Consider the following 16996-nt stretch of genomic DNA (forward strand, 5'->3'; position numbering starts at 1 on the left):
CATTTAGTCCATCCCTAAGTAGACACTTCTATCTGCAGCCCTGACACCAGAGTTCCACTAAAGGCCTCAAATTAAAGGCCCGTGATTGGGCTTACAACTTTGTATGGTGTGCAAGGGTATTCAGAGGAGCTGGCGTGGAAGAGGGTCAAAGGTCACAGCCAGTATATAGTGGCCAGCTTTCTGTATGTATAACATCATCTTGCTTAACAAGCCTCAAACGCATGATTCTGCAGTAGCATTCTCTGCAACTAGACAAGAGGCCCCCCATCTTTAGAATTTGGGGAGCGGGTGGTGTTTGTTTTCTGCAACCACAATCACCCTTATCTGTCTGAAGATGTTTCCAAAGGCTGACAACAGGCCCCTTTCAGAAGCTCGGTAGGAAAAGTATTAACAGTTGGAAACATGTCAGCTGCCTTATGGAGGAAGCAAAGCCCAGGCCTGGTTTCTCTGGGCTCCGTGATAACTTGGGCCGCCGCAGCCTGGGCGAAGCTGGTGTTTGGAGCCGTGGAGACGGAGCGCGGCTCGGAGGAGGGCCCCTGCTTTTCAGAGTTGAAACAGGAGCCCTCTGAGAGAAAGAGATATTGCATGTGGCTTCCCTGATGCCTCGGAGGGCGACGTGGATGACACAGCATCAGCCGTGCCATCGCGGGGTGGGGACACAGTGGCGGCCCGTTGGGGGCAAGGCAGCCCCCGCTTCAGCATCAGCTGTGGAGTGTGGGGAAGGGAAGGTGACAAAAGCCAAGTCAGCGTTGAATTTGTTGGATGGAGAATACGCTCCCGGGGCGGCAGCCCCAGAGCGAGAAGGACCGGCCCTGGGAGAGAAACAGCCCGAAGTTGGGGGCGGGGTGAAGCGCCAGTTCCTTAATCTCCCGCCCCATCGTCGGCTTGTCCCACCTGGATGCAGAGCGAGGACCGCGTGGAGAGGGAACCGCACGGGTGGGGTTCACCCTCCCGTCTGCCTCTGAGAGCAAGAGGGGCGGCGCCGGGCCAGGCACCCCCGCCCCCCATGGCACCCCCTCCCGGCCTCCGAGGCGCCCCTCTCGCGCTTCCCAGGCATCGCTGCCTTTCCCTGTCCTCCGTTAAAATAGTGAAACAAACCACTGAGCGAAGTGATGGAAAGCCAGGGGCTGGGAGTCGCCCGCAGTGAGGGGCCGGAGGGGAGGGGGCGCGGTGGTCCAAGAGGGTGGCCGGCCGGCGATCGCTGTGCTGGTCGGACGGCGCTCAGCTGCGGCCGCCAGGACACTTCACCCGGGGCTGCCCGGCCCTCCCCCGGCCCGGGGCGCCTGCGGAGGGCGTGGGGCAAACCTGGGGCTGCGGTGGGGGTGGGGTGGGGGACTGCACCTCCATCCATCCCGGGATGGAAACTGCGGTCACCCCGCTAAAATCGGGCCGGGGGCTGCGGTGGGGACCGGCGGGTACCGCGGTCCCCCCCCACCCCAGCCCGAGCGCCGCCGCCGCCGCCGCTCAGTAACACGTCCCCAGGAGAGTCGCAGGAGCAACACGTGATGTGTCTACTTATCAGGGTGAGAGGGGGAGAGCGAGTCTCCGAGCGTGCGGGCGAGGAAGCGGGGCGGGGGGCCGAGGCGGGGGCCGGGACGACGGCTGGGGCTCCGGGGTCGCCTGCTCCTCGCCCACCTCCCTCCCTGTGGGAGAAGAGGAGGAGGGGAAGTGACTGCGGAGTTGATGAACTTTGCACATCCAGAAACGCCATTTTGATTCCTTTTCCGGAACAAGTTTGCATCTCTCCTCGTTCTCTCCCCGAAGCCCACCGGTCCCCACTGCATCATGCCTGGGAGCCAAGCGCCCTGCCCGGCCGTAAGTACGCGCCCGAGGTTCCGGCTCGCGGTCCTTGGGTGGCAGCGAGATGTCTGGGGCTGAGCGGGAGCGACCTTTTAAAGAACTTTTGGGGATGGGGAGGGTGAAGTCTGCAGAGCGCGTTGTACTTTTTAAACTCAGCGTTTCCCGGAGCCGAGGACCCGAGCGCCCCACGCCGCGCTACGTGCGCTCGGGGCGGTGGGGCCGGCCTGGGATGAGCTGGGCAGCCCTCTCCCCTCCGGCTGCGCGCCGGGCCGCTCCTCCTCCTCTTCCCCCTCCTCCTCCTCCTCCTCCTCCTCCTCCTCCCCTTCCTCCGCTCCTTTTCCCCTTCCCGAGCTGCCGGCTCTGCCAACCAGCTCCCAGCGCGAGCCGCCGCGGCCGCTGCAGCGCCCCGCCGCCAGGACCTGATGCGCATCCATATTAGCCGTCCGAGCGCAGGAATCCGGCCCGACCCGCGCCGCCGCACCCGCCGCGGAATTTATTTTTAACCAGCACCGCCGGGACTCGGATGGTGCGCGCACCGCCGGCCAGAAACATCTTACCAGCGCTGCTCTCCATCTTCCGCCCTCTCTCCCCCGACATCCTCCCCCCCATGTGGGAGGGGAAACTTTTCTCCTACATACTTTCGAGTCCCTCTCGGGCCGAGGAGCACGGAGATGACGGCGCCCGCCCGCCGCCGCAAGGTATCCGGGGGTGCCCGCTCGGGGTGCCCGCCTGGGGTGCTGGCTCGGGGGTGCCCGCCGGGGCCGCGCGGTGGGAGCATCCGCCGCGCCCTGCTCTGCGGACTTTGATCCTCCCGGGCGGACGGCGCCGGCCGGGAGGGGGCCGCGGGCAGCCCAGCGCCCTCGCAGTTCTCGGCTCGTGGCTGGTGGTCACGCCGACCACCGCCCCCGCGTGACTGGGCAGGGGGGGGGATCGCGTCCGCGCGTATTGTTCCCTTGCCCTTCCGTTGGCGGTGTACGTGTTTTCGTGGGAGCCATCGGTGTGGAGCGGAGCCTGCATCGCGGGGGCGGGGGGGTGGGGACCTCGGCGCCCGGCGCCGTCACGAGCACAGGAAGGAGGCCGGGAGCATCCGAGGCGGGGCTGGCCGCCGGGGCCCGCTTCGCCGCCCAGCTGTGGAGCGCGCTCGGAAACTTTTGTCCGCTGCCCGCTGGACCAATTTTTTTTGCGAGTTGTGGGTCTTCTCTGTCTCCTCCCGTCCCGGCCCGCAGAGCCGAGCAGGGGCGGTGGGGGGGGGCGGCGTCGAGGGGCTGAAGACCCAGTGAGCCCCCAGCCCCCCGCCTCGGCCCGGTCCCCCGCGCCCCCTCCCCGCTCGCGGTCTCTTAGGAAACTGCGACCTTAATGGTTGCTAAGGAGCAGGGGAGGTCCTTCCAGTCGCCAGCCCCCTCCCTGGAAGCGGCGTGTTTTCTGGACGGGGCCGAGGGTCGCGTCGAGGATGTGGGGACTCGCTCCCCGCCGCCCGCGGGGCCCGGGAGGCGCGTGAGTGAGGGGCGCGGCGGCCGAGCCCACTTCTCGGTGGGGTCACTTTGCTTTTCCGGCGGGGTGGGGGGGGGAGGGCAGAGGAGGGGCGCGGGGACCGGCCGGCGGGCGGGCGGGTTGACAGGCGCCGCGTGCAGCTCGCGTTCTTCGTCCGCGGTGCATCCGCGATGGGTTATAAAGGAGCAGGAAAGTATTTCTCCTTGCTCAGCAGATTTGCCCTCCCTCGCTCCTTACTGGTTAGAAGATAGAACGTGAGCCCAGATCCGGACGAGCAGTTCACATTCCATTACGAAATTCTACACGGCTTCAGAGCCAGCAGCAGGACACATTCGGGGCACTTTGGAGTTTTTTCGGCTTCTTTTTTGGGGATGGTGGTGGTGGAGAGAGATAGGAAGGTGAATAAAAAATATCGGTTTGGGATATGCTGAAAAACCTGTCCGATGGTTTTCACCAGAAGAAAAATTCACCCCGTGCTTGTTTTAGCGTTTAGGTTTAAAAGCCAGTGGAAATAAAGTTTGCCCGTTGGATAGGGATGCTGGAAATAGCGAGGTATTTCTGTCTTGAAGAGGAGGCTTGAGGTGATTTGTGCAAAGGCTGAGTTATTCACGTGCATCCCATATTTTTGAGGTCGTTTTCTTTTAGATAGGCAGTGGTGTGTGCATGCGCGTGAGTGTATTCTGAAATAAATTTAATTGATGTGGAAAGTGGAGAAAAGGGAACTGCAAAGAAAAGAATGGTTTTTGTTTTGTTTTGGGGGTTTTGGTTTTGTTTTTGTTTTTCTTCTCCCCATGGCCCTTAAAAGCATCCTCTAGGTCTGGTGCCTTTTCGAGTAGGCAGGTATGGGTCTAAGACATAATGTAACCCGGAAGTCTTAAGTTAGAGGCTGAAGTCTTGGCTGAAACTTCTTTTTTTCTCTCGCTTTCTTTTTTTAAACGTTTAGTTCTTCCTTCAAGAGTCACACAGAACTTTTGAAGGAATGGGTTCAAATTATTCTTCAATCAATTTATGTAAAGGTGAGCCACTACCCTTTGCAGGGAGCTTCTGGGTACCGCTGATGGATCTTGCTTTGATGTGTTTTGAGCTTTGGTTACACTGATGAATTAAACATTTGAATGGCTTTTATCAAGTTTTAAATGTGTGAAAAAACACCTTCCTTCCCGCTCCCCCCCACTTTTACAAAAGAAAGGGAGAGCCCTTTGATTTGGTTATTTGTTTACCTTGTGGTCCATTTTAGGTTGTTAATGAACTTGCACTATTTTATAACTCTTAAAAATACTGCTAAACAGGTTGCATTTTAGGATGTTTTGTTTTTAAAGAGGATTTGCTGGTTATGTGATACTCTTAAGAAATGCTGCTGACGTGTACTGTGCTATGGCATATCATTCTCTGCGTTTTTCTAGATACCACTTTTTTTCTCATCAGAAATTCAGAGCCTCAGCCCTTATGGCAGACAAGTGTTTGTTGTGTGATGGGGAAGATGGGTCTGACTCAGCTGGCACAGGTGGGGCATCCATTCCTAACTATCTGCATCATCTAACAAATGACCTTTTGATGGAAGGGGCTTTTATTTTAGAAGGAGGAAAATAAACCTACCTCGTTTAGTCGGCATGCCATCCACAGTTATTGATTGGTTGGTTCCCTGCTGTATGCCGGGCCCTACGTAGTTGCCATTATGTGGCTTGCATTTTTACTCAGTTTTGAACTGCTGTGCTGGTCCACTTGCTAAGATCAGTTTGGAAGTTTTTGCTAGCTGTGTTATGCTCAGTTGTTAACATCATGTATTATCTTCAGTGAAGGAAATTTCCTGGTTAATGAAACTAAGAAAAAATTCTACCCTTCTAGGGTTTTGTATGGCATAATTAATATAAATTTTAACTCCTACAGAAATTAATTAAACGTGCTCGCTAGAAGTAGTCAGAAGTGAATCCTTTTGATGTTTCTATTCATTATCCTTTTGAAAAGTAGGTGGTGCTTAAAAGGTCATAGGATAAGGGTTGCTAAGCAGCTAAACAGAAGGATGCTAAAATTAACCAAAGCATTTTTGAAAGGGAGTCCTTCCCTGTTTTACATTATTTAACTAGATTTAATTAATTTCTGAGTTCTCCATGTCCTTTGACCTAGGAAAGTAGGATGTTAATTTTGTTTTGTTTTTGTTATCACATTTAAATAGCCTCTCTTTTGTAAGTGTCTTTTAATTGAAGTTCATGCTCTCTGACCAGCTCTGGTGTCAGATGGCAGCTTGTCTGGGTGGACTTCTTCCCTTGCTACCTGTGTGTTCGGGTTAAATCCTCCCAGGGAAATGGCGTGTGGCACCACCTTATTTCATTTATTAATAACAGATTGTCTAGTTCGTTTTGGAAAACCTACCTAATCCATGAAGTGATGTCTTCTTTTGCTCTTCATTAAGCAGGTTCATATCCAAAAGATAGAAATGCAATAGAATATCAATAGAACGGAGGTAATATAGTCCCCTGATCACAGGACAATGGTCTTCTTCCCCCTTCACTGAGATTAGATTAAGTTTTGATAGGGCTCCTCCTTCGCACTCCACCTCCCCATCTCAGTTTATTTCAGAACACTTCGTGATACCTTTTTGAAAATAATGACATTAGGCGTAGAGTATCTTTGGAACCAAGTGTTGGAAAGCAACACTTTAAGCATCTTGGGGTTTTTCAGCGAGATAAAAGGGTTGCAATCTAACCGAAGCCATGGTTGCTAACCATCCTCTCTTGGTTGAAGGGCAAGCTCACTCTAACTCAGAAGTTTCCCTTCCTCAAGATTACTTGTGTACATCTGACCTACTGAACAGGCAAAGTTGAGTAATGTTTTTTATAGCCAAATATAATTAAGAAATTAGATGGGGTTTTTTGGGGTGTGGGGGAAGGAGGCAGGGTAAGTGAGTTTTCTCTCTCTCTTTTAGACTTAGAAAGTGGTTTTTGAGTAGAAATAGCTATGGCTGTCTTCAAAAAGCAGGGGTCAGCCTGTGATTTCCACGCCCTTGGGGGCCTCCCCATAAATCAGAGGTAAAAGGTGTACCATCTGAAACGCAGAGGCAGGCATACGATGTGCTTTCTGAAATGCATCACTTCTTTTTAATTTCCCCTGCTCCCATGGAAGGCAGAATACAGAGAGGAAAACCATCTGCGTTGTTTTCATGATGACCGAGGTGGGAGTGAGGAAGACGAGGCGCGAGGGTGACAGACTTTTTCCTTTTCTGTTAGCTTGTCCTCTGGGACAGGGTCACCACTGTGCTGGTCTCTGTTTCCCTCATCACCTTCCCTGGGTGTCCCTGTCCTAGTGTAGCTGGCGTTGGTTGGTGGAGATGGGGGGGGGCGGGGGGGGGAGCCTGGGAGGAGGGCGCAGGGAGCTCTCCCTTCCAGCTACTGGTGCATCTTGTTTCTGATGGTACTTCGGGCACAGGTGAGCCAGTCTGCCCATCAATAAAGGTGGCTGCCAGTGAATAGGTGCTTTAGACAAAAGAAGTGGGAGAGGGTGGAGACTGTTTGTTCAGTGTGATTCAAGCAAGCCGTGCTAATAGAACTTGAAAGCCTCTGTAAAGTCCCAGCGTCTGGGTACGGGCTACTCCTGCGGGCCTTTCAGACTCGGGGAGGGCGGGTGGTCCCGATAGGGTGGAGAAAGCCCAGTCAAAAGCCCCACCACATTCTTTGTCAGCCAGCCAGACTGCAGAGAAAAAGTCTCAGTGGGGGTAATTAGATAAAGCTTTTAAATGGCTCTATTTGTTTTTCCCCTGCCTAGCTTGGTATCTCATCTCTCCACCCCCTCTTTCAGAGACTGCGGGGTAAGATGGCTTTAAGAATGTTGGAGGCTTTTAGTGGTTTCACTACTTGTGAAATTTCATTTTTCATTGGGGCAGACTCTGGACAAAGTTAACTGCACCCTGCTTTTGTGAAGGCCTTGAACAAAGATTCGAATCTGATCCTCAGAGCAGCATGGTGAGGGCTGGGTGGGTGTATTAACCCATTTTCCAGCTGTGCCAACTTCCACCCGGTGGCTGGTAATAAATCAGGCCCAGGACCCAGAACGCCCAGCCCCAGCCTCAGTCCAAACAACACCTGCTTTTTCAAGTCAGCTTGGCCTCAGAAGACAGAGCATTAAATATACAGGGCCTGTTGATCTGTGTGTGTGCTTTTTAAATGAGACCAGATCCTTTCACAATAATGCTGTGGTTGAACGTGAAGATGTAAGGCAATTGGAAAAGAAACTTTTTAGCCTTTGCCAGCATTTCTCTTGAGGAATGTGATTATAGGCATTCTTTTCAGTAGGTTTTATAGGCATTTTTTTTCAGTAGGTTTTCTACCTCATGGGATCATTGTAAGGATAAAATAAATGTTCCAGAAAGTCAAAATCTATATATGGAGGAAAGTGGTGTATTTTAAGCTCAGGAAGCTTTGTGGGTATCCACTCTGGATTTCCTTTCCAGAATTGTGCACAGCTCCAGTACTCAGGCAGAGTTTATGTTTGCTTCGAGCGCCTGGAGACAAACAGGCCAGCAAATTCTTCTTCATGGAGTTCACTTAGGGATGGATTTTAAGGGAAAGGCAGGTGGTAAGCTTTGGATGCCCCCTTTAAAGCAGTAGTTCTCAGCTTGGTGGTTCCCCGCCCTGGGGGCATCTGGCAAAGTCTGGAGACACTTTTGATTGCCTTGCTGGGGGGGTGGGGGTGCGACTGGCCTCTAGTGGGTCGAGGCCAGGGGTGCTGCTGCCCATCCCACAATGCACCTGAAGGCCCCACAGCTAAAGGATTATCCAGTCCCGAATGTCAGTAGGTGGAGGGTAAGAAAGCCTGCTCTAAAGGTACAGGAGTCAAGGCCTGTGTCACGTGTGCACGCAGCCTGGCGTTCTCACTGTACTGCACGTGGCATATTTGGGGATCTGGAATTTCGTAGAGCGAGTAAGCTCTCCTTACAGGCCTGTAAGGTGCTGTGGTTGGCAAGTTCAAGTCTTCCCAGAAGATTGGGGGTTGGGGAAAGCAGTTAAGCGGCGTTGCATATATTTAAAAACGCTGTAGTAAATGTAAGTTCCAGAACTCGTCTGCTTCTGAAACAAACCAGATACACTGGCGCTGGGGAGCTGCTCTGGTAGGTGGCGCTTCTTCACGTGTTTAGGTAACTAGCTCCGGCGCTGTCATCTGCCACTTCTCCCTCGTGTTTGAAGTTATGTGGAGGGTACCCCCATACCCCCCTATTTTTTTGCTCAGTGTTTGAATTAGCCCTTACTTGCTTGACAGTTAATGTTTTTTGCCCTTGTAGTCTCCCTTATTTTGTTTTCTTAAGTTTTTGCAAAATTCTTACATAACTCTCCACCTTTTTTAAAAAATTATTTATTTATTTATTTATTTATTTATTTGGCTGCGTTGGGTCTTTGTTGCTGCACGCAGGCTTTCTCTAGTTGTGGCGAGTGGGGGCTATTCTTCGTTGCAGAGCACAGGCTTCTCACGGTGGTGGCTTCTCTTGTTGCGGAGTACGGGCTCTAGGTGTGCGGACTTCAGTAGTTGTGGCACGCAGGCTCAGTAGTTGTGGCTCATGGGCTCTAGAGCACAGGCTCAGTAGTTGTGGCACACGGGCTTCGTTGTTCTGCGGCATGTGGGATCTTCCTGGCCCAGGGCTCGAACCCGTGTGTCCTGCATTGGCAGGTGGATTCTTAACCACAGCGCCACCAGGGAAGCCCTCTCCACCCTTTTTATAGGAGCCCGGTCTTCTGTCCGTATATGTCCTCTTGAGCAGGTGGCTGGCAGGCTGCTGCTTTACCAGGGAAGGTTGGGAAGGGATCAAGGGAAGAGACGGTGGTGATTTTATGTTTTGGGGACTTGCGGACCTCAGATGCATGGAAAGGTGGTTGATTGAAAGAAAAATAAAATGCGGTATACAAACATTAAACTGCATTTCCTTGGACCAGACATGTCTAGGATAGTGGCAGGAGCCATCTTTTAGCCACAGGTGCCACTTGCCTGACCCTTGTCCTGGTCCACCCCACCCCCCATCTTACAGGCAGGAGGCCAGGAGGAAGCTTTGGGGCAAGAAGAAAAGGCAGGAAGAGAGGGGGATGATTCCAGAACGGTCTGGGCTCCCACTTACCTAAGAGAAATGTTTAACGCTTACAGGCAGCTTTCTTTACATCCTAACCCGAGGACAGACTGTCAGGGTCCCGTTCACATCCCTCCGGGCTGATCGTGTCAGTGACCTGTTTGGAAGCTGGCTTTGCCAGCCCACGCCTGGTGTAGTAAGAGCTGTGCTTCTGGTTCTTTGCTGCCCTCTCCTCCAACCTGTAAACTGGGCGGTCCCTGCTCCCCCTCTCCATTTACAACTTCTGCCAGGCTGGGCATCACCTGCAGGTGTGTTGGAGGGAAGTTGCAGGAAGAAAAGTCTCTCCCCCACTTCTAGAAGGTGAGCTGAAACTCACCATCCACCCAGCCTCCCAGGCCAGTCCCTGACTCTGGTCTCTCTCTCAGCTGCCAGCAGTCACCAGACCCTCCTCGAAACCCTGGTCCAGTCTGACTCTGGTGTTGCCTGCCCCACTGTCCTGACCCAGGCCCTCATCATGTCACAAGCACCTCCCAAGTCAATTTCCTGCCCCCTTTGTCTCCCTCCTCCAGTCTGCCCTCCACTCGGCTTGAACACTATAGCTGCACATGGGGTTTGCCTGCTGCTGAAAAACATCTCATGGCCCCCTGTTGTCCGCAGGAAGAAATCCAAACTCCTCAACTTGGCACACGAGGACCTCCACCGGCAGCTCCCAGACTGTCTTCCTAGTTTTAGCCCTTCTTACTCTCCCTGCAGGCCACTGCCACACTGAAGGAGTTCGTCCTGCTTCTGCTTTTCCATGGAGTGTTCATTCTGTTTTGTCCCCATCCCTTTCTCCTTGCACACAGCATTTCTCAACTCTTCTTTCAAGACCCATCTCAAATACCGCCTCTTGCAGGGAGAATCAGGTCCTCCATCCAGAATAACCCTCACCCCATCTGGCCGGTCTGTCTGTTGTAATTTACCTGTTGGCATGTTTTCCCCACCTGGAGAATAGGCAGCAACTTCAAATCATATTTTTCCATCTTCTGTACCTAGCTCAAGGGTTGCATAGTGGATGCTTATTCAATAATTATTGTTGGATCCATTTCGAATATAAAAAGCCCAGAGTTTTTTCTGAAGAGGTGCAGGTTATTTTTGGAGAATAGCACATATAATTTGGAAGCCAAGTCCTAAATATCAGTACAAATTAAGCGAAGGAAACAGAAGTAAACTATCGTTTTCCAGCAGACCCATCCTGCAGAAATTGGATGCTAAGTGCACACTGGTGGGAAAGCATTGTGAGTTCCAGAAATTTTAAAATAAAAGTTTGCTCAGCTTAATTTACTCAAAATTAAAGAGGGAAAAAAAAGTTGTTAATGCCCGATTGCACTAAAAGCTGTCACACTGGGGCCCTTACTAATTATAACCACTTTTCATGGCTCTTGGTTTCAAGTTTATATTAAATAGGAGAGATGGGCACACAGATCAAAGACCAAAATCATTTCTGAGCTCCAATGTGTGGGCCCACTTTCTCTGCTTAGTTAGATTTTGGTTTCATTAGTGGTATGAGTTAATAGGAGTGTTGGTCCGTGTATAATTTAACTTTTCTTTTTTTCTGTAACTCCTTGGATTTAAAATAAAGTGCAAACCAGAAACCTACAGGGTACAGATCTTGCTTTATTTGTGTGTGTGCGCGCAACATATGTATGTACATGCTGGAAGTTGATTATAGATCGTATTTACAGAAAGAATCATTTTCACTGTTTTAGGGGAGGTTCCTTTATGCTGAGACTTCATAGTTTAAAAAAAACCCCAAAAAACCCTGAATACACAAAATCATCTCAAAATCTTTTCTTAACTTTCTTCTAAAAGAGGTACCTATGTCTTCAGAAATAGGGGAGATAACATAAGGATGGGGTGAGAGAGGCGTTTTGCTTTTGGATCCTTTTATACCTTTATGTTTGTAACTATGTGGATAGGTTTCCTTTTCGAATAAGGAATTACCATTTTTTTTCTTTTTAAATTGGAAGGTCTTGGTATCCTTTATAGGAGATAAAATCCTAGTTGATTAAAAGTACATTATTGCTACCTTTAAATATTCCTTGATGCGCTTACCTGATAACTAGAGTTTAGGCTCAGATTTGGCAGATACATTCAAATATAATATTCCAACTTCATCTTATTTCTAAGGAGGCTTGTATATGTTCCTCTCTGATGTGAAAAACCAATTTTTTAAAAAAGCCATTTTCTCTTCCACTTTAGGGCTTTTCATTGTTTTGAGGGATAGTTATATGAAATAGGTTAGTTAGCATCTCAAACAGGTTTTCACGACTTGGTAAGTTAAACTTATATTGGATCAAACTGTCCTACTTAAAAATTTAAACCAAGTATAATTTAAAGGAGGCTCAACTTGCACGTCTCTAAATTAAGTTTGTTTTTAGATCATGAAAATAATGTTTCTGAAAACCATTTGTTGTTTGAGAGCTTAGTAAAGCTTTACAACCTCCTTTTTCTAAAATACTGTATCCAATTGGATTCAGTATCAGATTCGCTCTCCTTTTGGAAAACAGGCACTTTTCCACCCCCAAGTTTGAAAACCTCATAGTGGGTTTTTTTTTTTTAAACCACTTATAGATCTTTATTTATAGATTTTTATTTATTCAACAAATTTGAATTTCAACGATGGGATGGCAGTGATAAACACCAAGGGTACTAGTTTGAGAAAGAGGGACAGTTGCTAGCTTCCCAGACATGGAAAGAGACACAGGACCACTAAGTCGTTTCCATCTGTGCTGGGTGTTAAGTGTGACAAGAGCATGTGACATGCACTGTGGGGGAGGGGAGGAGGATGCTGGGAGGCAGGTGGAGGGGGGGCATCCCCCCATAGTGGCCCCTGAGCTACAACGTGAAGAGAAGGAGAGTTGGAGCACAAGCAGCTGGTGCTGAGGCCCTGAGGTTGGAGGGGAGCAGTGTGGAGGAAGAACAGACCCGGGCGGGTGACATGCATGGCGAGGTGGATGGGCTCCTTGTAGCTCACAGGTATTTGGAGTTTTCCCTTGAGAACTCTGGGAAGCCTTGCAGGGTGTTAGGCCAAGGACTGGCATGATGAGATTTGCATTTTTAAAGATCACTCCTGCCCAGAGTGGAGAGTAAACTAGAGTAGAAGGAGGTGACTGTTTTACCTTCTGTTTGCAAGATCGTGGAGAAGGTTGGTTTTGCACAACTTTTGAAAAGCAGCGGTGGCTCAGGGTGGGTGGCAGTGGAGGTGGCGAGCCTGGGTGGCTTTGACAGAGATGGTGGCCGGAGGAAGGATCTGAGGCTGGCTGGGGAATGGGATGGAGGATGGGCCCGATGATTTCCAGGTCTCAGGCTTCCGTGGCTGGTGGCTGGCGGGTGCCTTTCTCTGAGATCAGATCACGGGATAAAGCAAGGTTTATGAACCAGGTACGTTCCCTCCCCTTCAAAGAAGTTATGTTTGTGAATTTTATCAGCATTTTCTCTACTTGTACTGCTTTCATTGGTCAAAACCTACTATTCCGGGCATGGATAATACATGGAAAGGACTTCTATAAAAGTGAGAAACAGAAGTTAGGTTCTTGCTTATGGCTTCCTTCTCCCCTCCCCGCCCCTCCTCTTTCTTTCTTTCTTTCTCTCCTTTAAATTTCCTGAGGGCAAAAGGAACATGGAAGAGTTCTCCTCCATGGCCTGAGCTTCTGAATGGTTTTCAGATGAGGCATACAACTAAAACCTTAAGCGTATTTAAGTTTCTGTTTGTTTTAGTGATGCTTTATCTCTTTGACTTGTGAGCCTGTGGCTGGGGGTAAGAACCGAGGTAGGACTCTCAAAATTGCCCCCGCCTTCTGCTTAAGAGGGTCAGAACTCCTCTCCTGACCTGATTTTCCAACTTATTTCTTAGTTTCTCAGTGCTCACTGATGCTCTGAATGTCTTAGAACGACAGCAGTGTTTTGCTTGACCAGTAATCTGTGTGAAAACAAAGTTCCTTCAGTAAACAAAATGTGTTGTGTATCTCCTTTGGGTGCCAAAGGGAGAGATTTCATCCTTCCACGGGGATGGTCTCCACCGAGCCACGGTCCAGCCTATGTTTGAACATCTCTGGTGATGGCCGACCTGCTCCCCATCGCCCCAAGGCAGTCCTTGGGTTTTTTACTGCGTTAATTAACTTTTTTTTTTTTCTCAAGGCAAACAAAATCTTTGTGGAATGAGCTAGAAAGTGGCGTGTTTTCCGCTGAGTTGGTAAAAACTTGGAGCTGGAGCGCAGGCCGGCTGCCTTGTGCAATCTGATCCCCAGAGAGTCCACTGGGGAGTGGCACCCTCCTTACTTCCTCCTGTCCTGGAATTCCTGCTTCGTGGAGGGGGCTGGAGAGGTCCTGCCTCGCTTGTCCTTGTGAGCTGGGACACCTTCCTTAAATCATCTTGCAAGAAAGCATTAGCGGTGCTCCCGGATTTAGGTAGAGCTTTTCTCTGATGTCATACAAATGACTCATCAAAACTTCAGGTGAGCCCCAGCCTGCTCCCCAGATGCTTCTCTTTTTATATGGGATCAATCCTGACCCAGGTAACCCGACCACTGGCCCCCAGAGAGCGCTGCCCACCTTGGGGAGAGTATGATTTAACATCTTTTGTAGAAAAAGCACGGATGTTCCTGCATCACCTCAGCCTCACATCCCATTTGTAACAGATGGCACGCTGTATTCCAGCCCTACATTTGATAAGATGAGCTGATGAGGGGAAAAAAGCTCAACAGGGACCTTGCCCCTCCGCTTCTTTCTAGCTGAAACAGCTCGGTGAGGGGATGGTGGGAAGGGAACTCAAGAAACTGGGTTTACGCATCTTTTTGGAAAATTTAAACCTTAAGGTACAATGCACACAACGCAGTCCCTCACCTCACCGTGACCCAAGCAGAAGCGTGGACTTGGAGAGCTAATAACGTTTGTTGCAAAAAATAGCTTACTAGGGATGGCCTTGTAGTGAGTGTCCAGAATTGGTGTGGGTAGTATGTTCAGTAGTCAGTTTCTGGTGACAAAGGTGTATGTTATATAAGCTCACTTGCAGATAACCCACCCCTAACTGCTAGATAGTGGTGAGAACTCACGCTATCTTTTGGGTAATTTTTTTCTTTAAACGGTTGTGTATTCAATCCCTGGTGTTGGTTCTTGAAGGGCTCGGGGATGGTCAAATGATTACACTTAGAGAACGCAGCCAAAATGGCCTGGCAGCTTTATTTCACTGTTTTATCTCTATGGCAGATGGAATTCAGGGAGGGCTCCTTTGGTCGGCTTGTCTCTGGGAAGTCAGGTTGCTCCTGCTCCACCTGTATCTGCAGAAAAGGGAAGACACAGAAATCCAGCCGCAAACCGCAGAAACTATGACCTGGTTATTCATATGATAAATGACTCTACGGAGAGTGCAATTAAATACGATCAGCAGACCTTTGAATTACAGACTGCCCTTGATGAAAAGCATCACTAGTCAAAGCCCACCTGTATTCGCTTTATATCAGATAAACCAGATGTTGTCTTTTCAGTTTCTTTTCTACCCGTGTTAGACTTCATCCATATATGACTCTTAAGTCAAAAATCTCAAGTTATCGCCCCGTTTCACCCTCTGAAGGTTGCTAGGCTTTTCATCTGGAAGAACTGTCAGCACGAGAGTGGTGGAGGAAGCAGTAATGTGAACTAAGGTTATCGAGCACGTACCAGTTATGTCCTTGTCCTGAGTTCTTGACGTGGGTCATCTCATTCATTCCTCACAACAGCTCTTTGCCCCTGTGATGTAGGTACAGTGATTATTATCCCCGTTATTCAGAGGAGGAAACTGAGACCCAGTGAGGCAGCCAGCTAGTAGGCATCAAGCAGTGCAGCCCGGCCCCAGAGCCTGTGCTGGTGGCCACTGCTCAACTTCCTTTCACAATGACATGACATAGTCACCAAATAAATATCCCTGAGAACCTGATGTGTGCAGAGCCCTGCGGCACACAGCAAGGGGAAAGACAGGGGCACGTGTGCGACGGGGCCGCTGGCTTCTGGAAGTAGATTAAAACTTAACCCGTGAAACAGTTCCTTCTAGCTGGTATTTGACAAAGCGAGTTAGACCATCAATTCTGTGGAAGATCAAGCGGGAGGGGAGGTGCAGTTGGCTGACAAATCAGCCAGCGGGAGTGGCTGCCCCAGAGCACCCGGGGCCCCGGGAGACCCTGCAGAGAGTGGGGGGAGGCCCTGAACATCCTGCTGGGGGACAGTTTTCCCTAAGTTCCCATGAGAGGCTCCAGGGAGCGGAGAGGTTGGGCCGGCACTCGGGGCCTCTGCTCGTCTTCTGTGTGGTGGGTGGTGGGGCGCACACCTGCCCCTTAACTTCTTTCTTGCAGACACCCACTGTTAACCTCACTAAAAGTGCTTGAGCTCCGTTTCAAAGTAAGGATGGTGTGTTGGCCACTTTGGGAAAAGCCAGGACGCTGTAAGCTCTGAGCATCTGGGGGTGAGGGTTGCCTTGGGTTTCTGGAGGGCCAATGCCTCGAAAACAGGTCACTTGTTTGCTGTTATAATAGGCTATTATCATTTTATTTAATATATAAAATCAAGATTTTGCCTCAGAGTTAGTACTGGGGGTCAGGATCAGCCATCTAAGAGGCCCAGTGGTCTGTGTTACCAGGGACGTAGGGGCAACAATTGAATTGATCTAATTACTAACCTAATGTTTGAATTTGTCCATATTCAGGGGAGATAGTCTCTAGGAGGTGTTTTGTTTGTTTGCTTTGCTTTTTAAGCAGTAGGAGCTACATGGACTGGAGGACAGTGACGGGGGATGCCCTGTCTCCCGTGGAACGTTTCTGGGGTGAGGGTGTCCAGTTGTGCACTCTTCCTACCCTTTTGTGGGAGCCCCCGAGCAAGTTGTGGAACCAGCAGGTCTTGAATTGCGCCGAGCGCCTGATGGTCTGTTTCCTGTTTCCGGTGGGTCTGTGGAGGAGGATTGTTTTGAAATTTAGTTACAAATAGAAAATTTCAGCCTTGTGTGCTACCATCTCCTACTACCGTTATTTGTACCGTTGTTATTTTGCCTGTGGCAGTTTGATGGGTCCAGCAGAAGAGTAGTGAAAGAAGTCTGGGTTGGAGACCAGCATCCCCGGCTTTTTCTTTCTCGTGACTGGAATCCCATCAGCTTTCCTGCATTGGAATGCTTCTCGATACCTCCCCCAGTCACTGGGCTCCAGGGAGGCAAGGATGCTGTAAGACGTGGTCCAGCCCTGAAACTCACCAGCGCCTCACAACCGGCAGAGACACCAGGACACGCTGAGGACCTGGCAGTGGGAAGCCGTCGGGAAAAGAGGTAGTGATGATGTTCTCAGATGTGAAGGGCTGGCCACGTGGAGGAGCGTGTAGGAAAGGGAAAATGAACTTGTAGGTGAAGAGCAGTCTAAGTACAGGCCCTGGGGGATGGTAACACAAGGCTTCTTTGGGGACAGGATGGGTAAGCAGTGGGGTGAGACCAAGAGAGTACGGTTGGGGTGCTGTGCCGAGTTAGGGTGGAAGGGGTGTTGAGATGTGTCTCTGGCAGTGTAGATGGCCAGTTGTGGAGGCAGTTGTGAGCCAGGAAGTGCTTTGAAGCCGGACCGTGGCGTGAGCATCTCTGCCCTGGAGAGAATGCTGCTAAACCTTTAGAAA

At 50.3% G+C, this 16996-nt stretch overlaps 1 protein-coding gene across 2 annotated transcripts in view; it reads left to right on the plus strand.

The window, feature by feature from the left end:
• Positions 1–2154: 2154 nt before the first annotated feature.
• The window catches only part of RREB1 (ras responsive element binding protein 1), a 137172-nt gene continuing 122330 nt past the window's right edge, over positions 2155–16996 (plus strand). For both annotated transcript variants that reach the window (XM_060109289.1, XM_060109291.1), the window contains exon 1: positions 2155–2498. The gene's annotated coding sequence lies outside the window, so the exon portion shown is untranslated. The remainder of the gene's footprint in view (positions 2499–16996) is intronic.

The sequence above is a fragment of the Mesoplodon densirostris genome, chromosome 10 (genome assembly GCF_025265405.1).
Source record: "Mesoplodon densirostris isolate mMesDen1 chromosome 10, mMesDen1 primary haplotype, whole genome shotgun sequence".
Lineage (NCBI taxonomy): Eukaryota > Metazoa > Chordata > Mammalia > Artiodactyla > Ziphiidae > Mesoplodon > Mesoplodon densirostris.